At 44.8% G+C, this 15310-nt stretch overlaps 1 protein-coding gene across 1 annotated transcript in view; it reads right to left on the bottom strand.

The window, feature by feature from the left end:
- WDR76 (WD repeat domain 76) overlaps positions 1–10307 on the bottom strand; it is a 44570-nt gene extending 34263 nt beyond the window's left edge. Inside the window, 3 exon segments of the mRNA XM_073618249.1 lie at positions 776–1027; positions 4244–4342; positions 10138–10307. The gene's annotated coding sequence lies outside the window, so the exon portion shown is untranslated.
- Positions 10308–15310: the final 5003 nt, after the last annotated feature.

The raw sequence follows: 15310 nt of genomic DNA, 5'->3' as shown, positions 1-15310 counted from the left end.
CAATTTTTTTTTTCCCCGTTAGAGTGAAGGTTAGGATTATTACATATTTTATCTTATTATAATTATTAAATAATGTATAAATGTAAAATACACAAATAATAAATTAAATACTAACAATAAATTAACCCTTGCCCCAAAAAAAAAAAAAAAAAAAAAAAAAAAAATTATATATATATATATATATATATATATATATATATATATATATATATAATTAGAACTACTACTAAACACCCTAATATAAAATAAATAAATTCATTAAGAACATGTATTTTTTTTCCCCTGAGTTTGGGTATTTATTGCAATAATAATAGTAATATTGTTAAGGTTAGAGGTTAAATTACATATTACATTTATTTTACTTATTTATGATAGTTATTTGCGTATTTATTTTACATTTATCCATATATTATTACTATTTAAATTTTTTCATTTGAGCAGAAAATCGTGCAAATTTCTATGAGAATAAAAACGTGCCAAAACGCTCAAATCCGCCTGATTTGAGCTACAAAACAAAGCTCCAGAACTTGTTTGGCTTCAGGTGACTTGGAGTGGAGATGTGAACCATCTCCTTGGAGAATCATATTTTTTTTTTTTTTTTGCCCCTCCAGTGTTTTGGAACTTCAAGCTACAAAACGCTCAGGTATGGGGGGGCGCGCCTTATGCACAGAAATAGTCTTTGTAAATACTTATCATAAATAGCCACATTTATGACCCCCTCCCTCCCTCCATGTGCAAAGGCATCTCTGCAAAACAAACATTTCGGAGCCCTCACCTGATCAGACTCCTCCGGGTTCTCGGATTCACCTTTCAGGTGGGACAGCAGGACGCTGAGCGTTCTCCTCACACAGCTCTTCTCTAATGATGGGGAGGTTCTCTTTCCTGCACCGCCTTCTATAGACGGGTCTTCCTCCATCATGTGCTTCCTCTTCTGAGCCCTCTTGCTGGGTGTGGACATCGCATCGTATTCCAGGGAGGAAAGTGCAGGCACTCCATCAGTGGTCTTCCCCATATTTGGTGTACTTTCCTGTTTAAGGAAAAAATGCAAATCTGAGCAACTATATTGTGTATTTATAACTTGGGGGGGGGGGGATTTATCATTGATGGCACAGGCGGAATGGTGCAGGGTAGGTGAATTTGATGCAAAAATTTGCAGAAAAATGTATTTGAATTTATGAATTTGGTGCAAATTGCTGTAATTTACTTGAAGTGTAATGGTGGTGCAAGTGTGGCCGTCCCATTTCCTTCACAATGGGTAACGCAGGCAGAGGGGGCCAGGTGTACAGGAGTGACGTGTGCTGAGAAAAGCCAGCGGTGTTTGTGCCCCCGGTGTGGCAGTCCCACAATTCACATTGGGGTACCTCGCAGTATAGACTTGGGCATGGTTTTGTTTTGTTTTTTTTTTTCACACCTGCCTCCTGGGCCGGATCTTCTAGGCCAGTGTTTCTCAACTCCAGTCCTCAAGGCGCACCAACAGGTCATGTTTTCAGGATTTCCCTCAGATGAAAGGGCTGTGGTATTTACTAAGGCTCGGTTCACACAGGGACAACTTGTCAGGCGACCTAGTCGCCTCCCGTTCTGTGCTATGGAACCGTTCTAAGGGGAGCGACGCAAGTCGCTCCGACTTAGAAAAAGGTTCCTGTACGACTTTGGGGGCGACTTGCATAGACTTCTATACAGAAGTTTTTTTGCAAGTCGCCCGGGCAGTCGTGTGCAGGTCGCCTCGGCGAGGCGACCTGCACGTCATGCCGCCTCTGGTGTGAACCGGGGCTTAGGCAGTGAAACTGATCAAATCACCTGTGCAAAATTAGTGGAAATCCTGAAAACATGACCTGTTGGTGCGCCTTGAGGACTGGAGTTGAGAAACACTGTTCTAGGCTGAGACAGAAGGAACTTTTATACCTGCCTAGTGGCAGCTGGTGTTTGGCGTGTGTTTTTTTTTGGGGGGGGGGGGGGGGGGCAGCTCCTCCCCCACCCCCAAAAAAATAAAAAACACCAGCCGCCACTGGGCAGGTATAAAAGTTCCTTCTGTCTCAGCCCAGGAGGCAGGTGTGAAAAAAACAAGTAGTAGTATTTGGGTGGACCCTCCCTTGGCAGGTTTGCTGAAGGATGGGGGTCCACTTGGTTTTGTCTGGTTGGACCACAAGTACTTAGAGTTGCCACCTCATCCCTTAAGGCTAGGTTCACACTGCTTAGCGCGATTTTGATCCGATTGCGTTGCAAATTTGCATTGCGAATTCTTTGTGTGTTCTTGCGATTCTACTGCAAATTTTGCAATCTATGGAGCTGAATTCGCATTGCACACGGATCAAACTCGGACAGGACCCTTTTTTTACGCAGGTTAAATTCGCAACGCATTGATGTGAACAGCACTCATGGAAAACAATGTTATTAAAATGACTTGCGAATTTGAGCGATCGCAGCGGCTCAAATTCGCAATAAAATTCGCAGCAGTGTGAACCTAGCCTTAAACCCGAACACCTTTGAATTACTCGGGTTCTGAGGCTAATTAAATGCAGATAAGGCACCAAGTGAGTTCAATTACCACCTTAATCAGCCACAGAACCCGTGTAATTAATATGTGTTCGGGTTTAAAGGGATGAGGTGGCAACCCTACAAGTAAACCAGTTCCCGTCAGATTTGTGCCCCACGGGATCAAGGCTTGGGTCCTTTCTCCTTTTTGGAGGGGCACCACAAGAAGCACCGCGTGCAACGCAGAACTGCCGGAGAGATTCACCTCTACGGCAACTTTCTGTTGCTGGCTGTGGTAGGGGGCAGTGCGGTGCCCTATTCAAAGTGTCACACCGCTCCCTTTTATGTACACTTCATTCATGATAATGTATGGCAGGACCGATGCTCTGTGCCATACGTTATCGTGAATGAAGTGTAAATTTTGTACATTTGACATAAAGTTTGTGCAAAAAAAAAAAAAAAAAAAAAAGGAAAACTGTGTGACACTCTGAATAGGGCACCGCACTGCCCCCTACCACAGCCAGCAACAGGAAGTTGCCGTAGAGGTGAATTGCTCCGGCAGTTCTGCGTTGCACACGGTGTATCTTGTGGTGCACCTCCAAAAGGAGAAAGGACCCAAGCCTCGATCCCGTGGGGCACAAATCTGACGGGAACTGCGGTACTTGTGGTCCAACCGGACAAAACCAAGTCGTTGCCATGTGATTCGGCACGGTGTGCTGTGATAAAATGCAGTGTGTCTGCATTTCATAGCAGCACGCTGCAGCGCAGTCATATGCTGCAATGCAGTGTGAATGGGATACCTGGGGAAGAGTTGTTTTTTTTGTCAATCACCGTGAGCCAATGAGGAGAGAGCGGGCCTGAACCACGGTCTGTGTGTGAATGAACAATGTCCATTCACTGAAGTGCAGCTCGGCAGCGAGCCTACTCGAGAGTCCCCATAGCAAGAGGGAGGAGCTAGGACGGCCAACAGGGGACTTAAAGAGAGGAGGATCCGGGCTGCTCTGTGCAAAACCATTACAGAGGAGGTAAGTATGACATATTTGTTATTAAAAAAAAAAAAAAAAAAAAAAAGACAACCTTTAGAATAACTTTAAATGCGCTAAAAAGCTTTAAAGTGGTGTTCCGGCTTCCCCCTCCAAAAATTACACATATTGTAGCTGCTGACTTTTAATATTAGGACACTTACCTGTCCTGGAATCCAGCGATGTCAGCAATGCAGTCGATGTTTCCATTGGCTGTCGGGGTGCTGCTGCCGCCATTGCTGGTAAGGGAACCCAGCAGTAGAGCCTTGCGGCTCTGTGGCCGGGTCCCTTATGCGCATGTGCAGAGCGCATGGCCCAGCAGCAGGGGGAGGAGGGGGGCGGGACTTGTGATGTACCATACCGCGGCGAGGTCCGACAGAAGTGGGGACAGGGTATCAGTATAAAACAGGTACCAGCTCCCCCCCCCCCCGAAAGGTGCCAAATGTGGCACTGGAGGGGGACAGATAAGCGGGAGTTCCACTTTTGGGTGGAACTCCGCTTTAAGGAGAACAGCCAAGTGGAGGAAAATCGTCTTCCATTGGAGACGCCTGAGCCAGTAAAAACTGAGGGGGTGCGAGGAGGATCCCCACGCCAGTCATGCTGACCATACACAGCTCAGACGTTTAATTCCTGCTATAATCAGTTGAAGTTTGAGCTGTGGGTCGGCCTCTAAAAAAAAAAAACAAAAAAACGCTTTTTTCAACTCCCAGTGTGCATGAGGCCGGAACAGCACCGAGGTCGGCACTCACCATGAGGGAAGAGTTTCCTGTGTGCTGGTGGCTGCTGTGTTTGGTTGAAGTTTCCAGTCCTCCTCCTCCAGATACCCCTCCAGCTGCGATCTTCGGGGGCTGCGGAGATTAAAGTGATGTATTACAACCTCAGTGGGTTTTTTTTTTTTTTTTTTCGGGGCCAATTCTGACATTCCTCTCCTACATATAAAGATCAATTTTTTTTTTTTGCTAGAAAACTACTTGGAACTCCAAAACTATAAACTAGAGAATAAATTGGTGGGTGTTGCAATTTGTTTGTCACAGGGTGTTTATGCAGCGGTTTTTCGGGGTAAAAAACTTTTAATGAATTTTAAAGAACAAAAACACAACAGAATACCCCATTGTTTTGGTAAAATACAAAAGATGTCATGCCGAGTAAACAGACACCCAACATGTAACGCTTTAAAATTGTGCATGCCCGTGGAACGTCGACAAACTACGTACATTTCAATTATCCAATTATTATTAGTGTCCAATTATTAAAAGTCAGCAGCTGCAGTATTTGTAGCTGCTGACTTTTTTTTACAAAAATTTTTTTTTTGGTCCCTTTAACTCCGCTTTAAAGTGGTTGTAAAGGCAGAAGGTGCATTCTATGCATTAAGGTGAAAAGCCTTCTGTGTGCAGCAGCCCCCCCCCCCCCCAATACTTACCTGAGCCCCCCTCTCTATCCAGCGATGTCCACGAGTTCCTCGGCCGTCCGGGACTCTCCCTCCTGATTGGCTGAGACACAACAGCGGCGCCATTGGCTTCCGCTGCTGTCATTAAAATTCAGTTAGCCATACAGGCGAGAGAGAGGGGGGGAGGGGGGGCAGAGAGAGAGAGAGAGGGGGGGGGCAGAGAGAGAGAGAGAGAGAGAGAGAGAGAGAGAGAGAGAGAGAGAGAGACACACACAGACAGGGCTGAACAGGGGCTCCATGTCTAAATGGACACACGGAACTGCGGCTTGGCTGCCCCCCATAGCAAGCTGCTTGCTGTGGGGGGGGCACTCAATGGGAGGGAGGGGCCAGGAGCACCGAAGAGGGGCCCAAGAAGAGGAGGAGGAGGAGGATCTGGGCTGCTCTGTGAAAAAACAGACCAGGTAAGTAGAACACGTTTGTTATTTTTAAAGAAGAAAAAAAATGAAACTTTACAATTAGACATGTGCAATTTAACAAATTTTGACAAATTCGTTAGTTCCGAAATTTCCAAATTTTTAAATTTCTGAATTTCTGAAAATTCGAAATTTGGAAAATTTCGGAAATTCGAATTTCCAAGAAAAGCAAAAGAACGAATGAAACAAAAACAAACTAATTTTTTGTCAGTGCACGTCTATTTACAATCACTTTTTTTTTTAAATAAAAAAAAAAAAAAAAAAAGTACACTTTTTTTTTTTTTTTTTTTTTGCTATAATAAGGGATGAACAACATCCCATGTGATAGCATGGGACATGACAGGTCCTCTTTATGGTGAGATACGGGGTCTATTAGACCTCAGATCTCTCCCCTGCGATCGATTTGATCAGATTCTTTCACAAGCCAGTAATGGTTTGTTTACATCCTGGCGAAACAGGAAGTGACAAAAATACTTGTCCCTTCCCGGTTACTTAGACCATAGAGATGGTCGGGGAACGTTGCGGTCCTCGCTCATCTCTATGGTTAGCCGGCGGAACCGTCAGCTTTAGTCATGAGCTCCCTGGTGGGATGGAACAGTCTGGGAAGGCGGTGGGAGTGTTTCCGCTGCCTGTAAAAAAAAAAAAAAAAAAAAAAAAAAAAAAAACACAAGGGGGAGCTCAGTGAGAGCTGCTTGGAGGGAAGGAACACACCACCCTTTCACACAGCAACAGAGCTGAGGCTGTCAATCACAGGTTGTGTGCTGGAGCTCCATGGAAAGTAGGTTATATGGTTTTCAATGGCAGTGCTTACAGTTCCAAAAAAAATAAAATAAATAAATATAGAACATGCTGCATTTTTCCTGCACTGGAACACTGTAAAACGCATCTGAAAAATGCAACCGGACTGGGTTTCCATGGTGTGAACCGGCCCTAGAACCAGAAGGCGGTGCGGGAAACCTGTTTTTTTCATGAACGTTTCCCGCACTGTGTTCAAAATGCACCGCACTTGTGATCTGCGGGGGGGGGGGGCCCATCAGTGTTTAACCGCTTCAGCCTCTGAAGATTTTACCCCCCTTCCTGGCCAGAGCACTTTTTGCGATTCGGCACTGCGTCGCTTTAACTGACAATTGCGCGGTTGTGCGACGTTGTACCCAGCAAATTTTTCTTTTCCCACAAATAGAGCTTTCTTTTGGTGGTATTTGATCACCTCTGCGGTTTTTATTTTTTGCGCTAATAAACAAAGAGCGACAATTTTGAAAAAAAAACAACAATATTTTTTACTTTTTGCTATAATAAACATCCCCCAAAAATATATATATAAAAAAAAATGTTTTTCTTCAGCTTAGGCCGATATGTATTCTTCTACATATATTTGTTAAAAAAAAAAAAAAAAAAATTGCAATAAGCGTATACTGATTGGTTTGCGCAAAAGTTATAGCGTCTACTAAATAGGGAATAGTTTTTTTTTGGCATTTTTATTATTATTTTTTTTACTAGTAATGGTGGTGATCTGCAATTTTTATCGGGACTGCGACATTATGGCGGACACATTGGACACTTTTGACACTATTTTGGGACCATTGGCATTAATACAGCGATCAGAGCTATAAAAATGCACTGATTACTGTGTAAATGACACTGGCAGGGAAGGGGTTTTAACCACTAGGGGGCGATCAAGGGGTTAATTGTGTTCCCTAGTGTATGTTCTAACTGAAGGGGGGAGGGGACTGTCTAGAGGAGATGACAGATCGCTGTTCACACTCTGTATGAACAGACGATCAGTCTCTTCTCCCCTCAGAGAACCAGAAACTGTGTTTACACCCATAGATCCCGGTACTCGGTGTGTCAGCGGCGATCGCGGGAGCCCCGCGGTGATCGTGACTGCCGGGCACGCGCATCGGCTCCGGGGGAGGGCAGCGCGCACGCCCCTAGTGGCCACAGGGCGAAGCAACGTAACATAACGTCGTTTCGCCCAGCCGTACCATTCTGCCGCGGCGGCCGGTCGGCAAGTGGTTAACTTGGCAACATCCCAAATGCAACGCGTTTGCCTGTCCCAGGACTTATGGTACAGTAGTGCCAATGCGATCTGGTTGCTGTGCGTTTTGTCAAGTAGAGCATGCGGTACTTTTGGTGCGGCCTGGCGCGATTTGAGCCCATTCAAAACGAATGGGCTGAAATGGCGCTGCACCCGGATCTCACATGTGAATCGCAGGGGGGAACGCGTTCCTCTGCGATTCGTGGTGTGAAATATGTAGCAGAATACATATTGACCTAAATTTATAAAGAAATTAGATTTTTTTTTCTTTTTTTATTGGATGTTATATAGCAAAAAAGTAAAAAAAATTTTTTTTTTTTTTATATTGCAAAAAATAAAAACTGCAGAGGTGATCAAAAATGAAAAGAACGCTCTATTTGTCTGGGGGGGGGGGGACACATTGATTTTATTCGGGTACAGCGTTGCACAACTGCGCAATTGTCAATTAAAATAGTGCCGTATGGCAAAAACATGGCCTGGTCATGAAGGGTGGGGTAAATCTTTCCGCAGCTGAAGAGGTTAAATTTGTAAAACAAAAAGTGTCAGGAAAAGGGCGGGTCTTCCAGTGATTACCATACAGCCGCTGCATCCGCGTCCTCCTCTAAGCGCATCCAGAACGCGGCTCCGAGGCGGAGTCACACCCAGCAAAAAAAAAAAACGGCTCAGCACTGAGGACGGGGGTCAGCGTCTCTCTGAATGACCCCCCAACAAGGAAGGGCGATACAACGGCAACACGCTTCTTCTTCTTTTTTGCAGACGTGGGCAACACAAGTCTGAGGCTGCGCTCACACGGGCGTGTTTGCAGGAACATGTGCAAAATCGCATGTAAAAAAAAGTCTTGCTCTTATGCAGATATATGGTGGGGCTTAATACCCCCCCCCCCCCCCCCATCTTCCTAGGTATGCTTTAGTACCATGTACGTTCTTTAGAAGGATTCTGTGTTTGTTTTGCACATTTCTAGTGTATAGAGAAGCCCCTGATATGTGAGCGCAGCACTCCGACATACCGACATCGGAGTGTATGGAGCCTGAATACAGGAGAAAGGGGAGGTGTGAGGGGTGCAGACCGAGCTGTCCACCCCAAGACACACAGACCCCCGTATATAGAATAGAATACACAGACCCCCCCCATATATAGAATAGAATACACAGACCCCCCCCCCATATATAGAATAGAATACACAGACCCCCCCCCATATATAGAATAGAATACACAGACCCCCCCCATATATAGAATAGAATACACAGACCCCCCCCATATATATAATAGAATACACAGACCCCCCCCCCCATATATAGAATAGAATAAAGTGACCCCCGTATATAGAATAGAATACACAGACCCCCCCCATATATAGAATAGAATACACAGACCCCCCCCCCCATATATAGAATAGAATAAAGTGACCCCCGTATATAGAATAGAATACACAGACCCCGTATATAGAATACACAGACCCCCCCCCCCATATATAGAATAGAATACACAGACCCCGTATATAGAATACACAGACCCCCCCCCCATATATAGAATAGAATACACAGACCCCCCCCATATATAGAATAGAATACACAGACCCCCGTATATAGAATAGAATACACAGACCCCCGTATAAAGAATACATAGACCCCCGTATATAGAATAGAATACACAGACCCCGTATATAGAATACACAGACCCTCGTATATATAGAATAGAATACAGAGACCCCCCCGTATATAGAATAGAGACCCCCGTATATAGAATAGAATACAGAGACCCCCGTATATAGAATAGAATACACAGACCCCCCCATATATAGAATAGAATACACAGACCCCCCCCCCATATATAGAATACACAGACCCCGTATATAGAATACACAGACCCCCGTATATATAGAATAGAATACAGAGACCCCCGTATATATAGAATAGAATACAGAGACCCCCGTATATAGAATAGAATACACAGACCCCCGTATATAGAATAGAGACCCCTGTATATAGAATAGAATACACAGACCCCCCCATATATAGAATACACAGACCCCCGTATATAGAATAGAGACCCCTGTATATAGAAGAGAATACAGAGACCCCCGTATATAGAATAGAGACTCCTGTATATAGAATAGAATACACAGACCCCCCATATATAGAATACACAGACCCCCGTATATAGAATAGAATAGAGACCCCCGTATATAGAATAGAATACACAGACCCCCGTATATAGAATAGAGACTCCTGTATATAGAATAGAATACACAGACCCCCCCCCCATATATAGAATAGAATATAGAGACCCCCGTATATAGAATAGAATACAGAGACCCCCGTATATAGAATAGAGACCCCTGTATATAGAATAGAATACACAGACCCCCCGTATATAGAATACACAGACCCCCGTATATAGAATAGAGACCCCTGTATATAGAATAGAATACACAGACCCCCCGTATATAGAATATAGAGACCCCCGTATATAGAATAGAGACCCCTGTATATAGAATAGAATACACAGACCCCCCCATATATAGAATACTGAGACCCCCCGTATATAGAATAGAATATAGAGACCCCCGTATATAGAATATAGAGACCCCTGTATATAGAATAGAATACACAGACCCCCGTATATAGAATAGAATACACAGACCCCCGTATATAGAATAGAATACACAGACCCCCGTATATAGAATACACAGACCCCCGTATATAGAATAGAATACACAGACCCCCGATGACTCTCGGGGTACATTACCTGTGCTGTGTCTCTCAGTGTCAGGAGATGTCTGTGGTGTCCGGACATGCCTGTCTATGGTGGAGGAGGAGGAGGAGGAGGAGGAAGAGGAAGATTCTTATCACAGATTGTATAACACAGACAGCTGACTCTTCCCGCCACTACAGTTGTGTAAGCAGAAGAAGGAGGGCGGATGTGACGTCACAGAACTGTGCCTGAGGAGAGAATAGAATGTACAGTGCGAGGTGTCATTATATCACCATAATATTATACAGTCCACAGCACTGAGGAGAGAATAGTGTGTACAGAGCACCCCATTATATCATCACAGCACTGAGGAGAGAATAGTGTGTACAGAGCACCCCATTATATCATCACAGCACTGAGGAGAGAATAGTGTGTACAGAGCACCCCATTATATCATCATCACTGAGGAGAGAATAGTGTGTACAGAGCACCCCATTATATCATCACAGCACTGAGGAGAGAATAGTGTGTACAGAGCACCCCATTATATCATCACAGCACTGAGGGGAGAATAGTGTGTACAGAGCACCCCATTATATCATCACAGCACTGAGGAGAGAATAGTGTGTACAGAGCACCCCATTATATCATCACTGAGGGGAGAATAGTGTGTACAGAGCACCCCATTATATCATCACAGCACTGAGGGGAGAATAGTGTGTACAGAGCACCCCATTATATCATCACTGAGGGGAGAATAGTGTGTACAGAGCACCCCATTATATCATCACAGCACTGAGGGGAGAATAGTGTGTACAGAGCACCCCATTATATCATCACAGCACTGAGGGGAGAATAGTGTGTACAGAGCACCCCGTTATATCATCACAGCACTGAGGGGAGAATAGTGTGTACAGAGCACCCCATTATATCATCAGCACTGAGGAGAGAATAGTGTGTACAGAGCACCCCATTATATCATCACTGAGGGGAGAATAGTGTGTACAGAGCACCCCATTATATCATCACAGCACTGAGGGGAGAATAGTGTGTACAGAGCACCCCATTATATCATCACTGAGGAGAGAATAGTGTGTACAGAGCACCCCATTATATCATCACAGCACTGAGGAGAGAATAGTGTGTACAGAGCACCCCATTATATCATCAGCACTGAGGAGAGAATAGTGTGTACAGAGCACCCCATTATATCATCACTGAGGGGAGAATAGTGTGTACAGAGCACCCCATTATATCATCACAGCACTGAGGGGAGAATAGTGTGTACAGAGCACCCCATTATATCATCACAGCACTGAGGGGAGAATAGTGTGTACAGAGCACCCCATTATATCATCACTGAGGAGAGAATAGTGTGTACAGAGCACCCCATTATATCATCACAGCACTGAGGAGAGAATAGTGTGTACAGAGCACCCCATTATATCATCACAGCACTGAGGGGAGAATAGTGTGTACAGAGCACCCCATTATATCATCACTGAGGAGAGAATAGTGTGTACAGAGCACCCCATTATATCATCACAGCACTGAGGAGAGAATAGTGTGTACAGAGCACCCCATTATATCATCAGCACTGAGGGGAGAATAGTGTGTACAGAGCACCCCATTATATCATCATCACTGAGGAGAGAATAGTGTGTACAGAGCACCCCATTATATCATCACAGCACTGAGGAGAGAATAGTGTGTACAGAGCACCCCATTATATCATCACAGCACTGAGGAGAGAATAGTGTGTACAGAGCACCCCATTATATCATCATCACTGAGGAGAGAATAGTGTGTACAGAGCACCCCATTATATCATCAGCACTGAGGGGAGAATAGTGTGTACAGAGCACCCCATTATATCATCAGCACTGAGGGGAGAATAGTGTGTGCAGAGCACCCCATTATATCATCAGCACTGAGGAGAGAATAGTGTGTACAGAGCACCCCATTATATCATCACAGCACTGAGGAGAGAATAGTGTGTGCAGAGCACCCCATTATATCATCACAGCACTGAGGGGAGAATAGTGTGTACAGAGCACCCCATTATATCATCAGCACTGAGGGGAGAATAGTGTGTACAGAGCACCCCATTATATCATCAGCACTGAGGGGAGAATAGTGTGTACAGAGCACCCCATTATATCATCAGCACTGAGGAGAGAATAGTGTGTACAGAGCACCCCATTATATCATCATCACTGAGGAGAGAATAGTGTGTACAGAGCACCCCATTATATCATCACAGCACTGAGGAGAGAATAGTGTGTACAGAGCACCCCATTATATCATCACAGCACTGAGGAGAGAATAGTGTGTACAGAGCACCCCATTATATCATCATCACTGAGGAGAGAATAGTGTGTACAGAGCACCCCATTATATCATCAGCACTGAGGGGAGAATAGTGTGTACAGAGCACCCCATTATATCATCAGCACTGAGGGGAGAATAGTGTGTGCAGAGCACCCCATTATATCATCAGCACTGAGGAGAGAATAGTGTGTACAGAGCACCCCATTATATCATCACAGCACTGAGGAGAGAATAGTGTGTGCAGAGCACCCCATTATATCATCACAGCACTGAGGGGAGAATAGTGTGTACAGAGCACCCCATTATATCATCAGCACTGAGGGGAGAATAGTGTGTACAGAGCACCCCATTATATCATCAGCACTGAGGGGAGAATAGTGTGTACAGAGCACCCCATTATATCATCACAGCACTGAGGAGAGAATAGTGTGTACAGAGCACCCCATTATATCATCAGCACTGAGGGGAGAATAGTGTGTACAGAGCACCCCATTATATCATCACAGCACTGAGGAGAGAATAGTGTGTACAGAGCACCCCATTATACCATCAGCACTGAGGAGAGAATAGTGTGTACAGAGCACCCCATTATATCATCACAGCACTGAGGAGAGAATAGTGTGTACAGAGCACCCCATTATATCATCACAGCACTGAGGAGAGAATAGTGTGTACAGAGCACCCCATTATATCATCAGCACTGAGGGGAGAATAGTGTGTACAGAGCACCCCATTATATCATCACAGCACTGAGGAGAGAATAGTGTGTACAGAGCACCCCATTATATCATCAGCACTGAGGAGAGAATAGTGTGTACAGAGCACCCCATTATATCATCATCACTGAGGAGAGAATAGTGTGTACAGAGCACCCCATTATATCATCATCACTGAGGGGAGAATAGTGTGTACAGAGCACCCCATTATATCATCAGCACTGAGGAGAGAATAGTGTGTACAGAGCACCCCATTATATCATCACAGCACTGAGGAGAGAATAGTGTGTACAGAGCACCCCATTATATCATCAGCACTGAGGAGAGAATAGTGTGTGCAGAGCACCCCATTATATCATCAGCACTGAGGAGAGAATAGTGTGTACAGAGCACCCCATTATATCATCATCACTGAGGGGAGAATAGTGTGTACAGAGCACCCCATTATATCATCACAGCACTGAGGAGAGAATAGTGTGTACAGAGCACCCCATTATATCATCAGCACTGAGGGGAGAATAGTGTGTACAGAGCACCCCATTATATCATCAGCACTGAGGAGAGAATAGTGTGTACAGAGCACCCCATTATATCATCACAGCACTGAGGAGAGAATAGTGTGTACAGAGCACCCCATTATATCATCACAGCACTGAGGAGAGAATAGTGTGTACAGAGCACCCCATTATATCATCAGCACTGAGGGGAGAATAGTGTGTACAGAGCACCCCATTATATCATCATCACTGAGGGGAGAATAGTGTGTACAGAGCACCCCATTATATCATCAGCACTGAGGAGAGAATAGTGTGTACAGAGCACCCCATTATATCATCACAGCACTGAGGAGAGAATAGTGTGTACAGAGCACCCCATTATATCATCAGCACTGAGGGGAGAATAGTGTGTACAGAGCACCCCATTATATCATCAGCACTGAGGGGAGAATAGTGTGTACAGAGCACCCCATTATATCATCACAGCACTGAGGAGAGAATAGTGTGTACAGAGCACCCCATTATATCATCAGCACTGAGGGGAGAATAGTGTGTACAGAGCACCCCATTATATCATCACAGCACTGAGGAGAGAATAGTGTGTACAGAGCACCCCATTATATCATCACTGAGGGGAGAATAGTGTGTACAGAGCACCCCATTATATCATCACAGCACTGAGGAGAGAATAGTGTGTACAGAGCACCCCATTATATCATCACAGCACTGAGGAGAGAATAGTGTGTACAGAGCACCCCATTATATTATCAGCACTGAGGAGAGAATAGTGTGTACAGAGCACCCCATTATATCATCACAGCACTGAGGAGAGAATAGTGTGTACAGAGCACCCCATTATATCATCACTGAGGGGAGAATAGTGTGTACAGAGCACCCCATTATATCATCACAGCACTGAGGAGAGAATAGTGTGTACAGAGCACCCCATTATATCATCACAGCACTGAGGAGAGAATAGTGTGTACAGAGCACCCCATTATATCATCATCACTGAGGGGAGAATAGTGTGTGCAGAGCACCCCATTATATCATCATCACTGAGGGGAGAATAGTGTGTACAGAGCACCCCATTATATCATCAGCACTGAGGGGAGAATAGTGTGTACAGAGCACCCCATTATATCATCACAGCACTGAGGGGAGAATAGTGTGTACAGAGCACCCCATTATATCATCACAGCACTGAGGGGAGAATAGTGTGTACAGAGCACCCCATTATATCATCATCACTGAGGAGAGAATAGTGTGTACAGAGCACCCCATTATATCATCAGCACTGAGGAGAGAATAGTGTGTACAGAGCACCCCATTATATCATCACTGAGGGGAGAATAGTGTGTACAGAGCACCCCATTATATCATCACTGAGGGGAGAATAGTGTGTACAGAGCACCCCATTATATCATCAGCACTGAGGGGAGAATAGTGTGTACAGAGCACCCCATTATATCATCAGCACTGAGGGGAGAATAGTGTGTACCCCTTTATTTATACTGTACAGTATTACCTCCGTACACAGTGTGGGTGGTATGAAAGTCACCCCTAATTATATATACTGTAGTGTACAGTGTTACCCCCCCAGTACCTCAGAGTGTGGGGGGTATGATAGTCTCTCCATTAATATACTGTACAGTATTACCTCCCCCAATACACAGTGGGGAG

Source organism: Aquarana catesbeiana, linkage group LG03 (genome assembly GCF_042186555.1).
Source record: "Aquarana catesbeiana isolate 2022-GZ linkage group LG03, ASM4218655v1, whole genome shotgun sequence".
Classification (NCBI taxonomy): domain Eukaryota; kingdom Metazoa; phylum Chordata; class Amphibia; order Anura; family Ranidae; genus Aquarana; species Aquarana catesbeiana.
The sequence above is the reverse complement of the archived record's forward strand: the minus strand, read 5'-3'. Positions and strand labels throughout refer to the sequence as shown.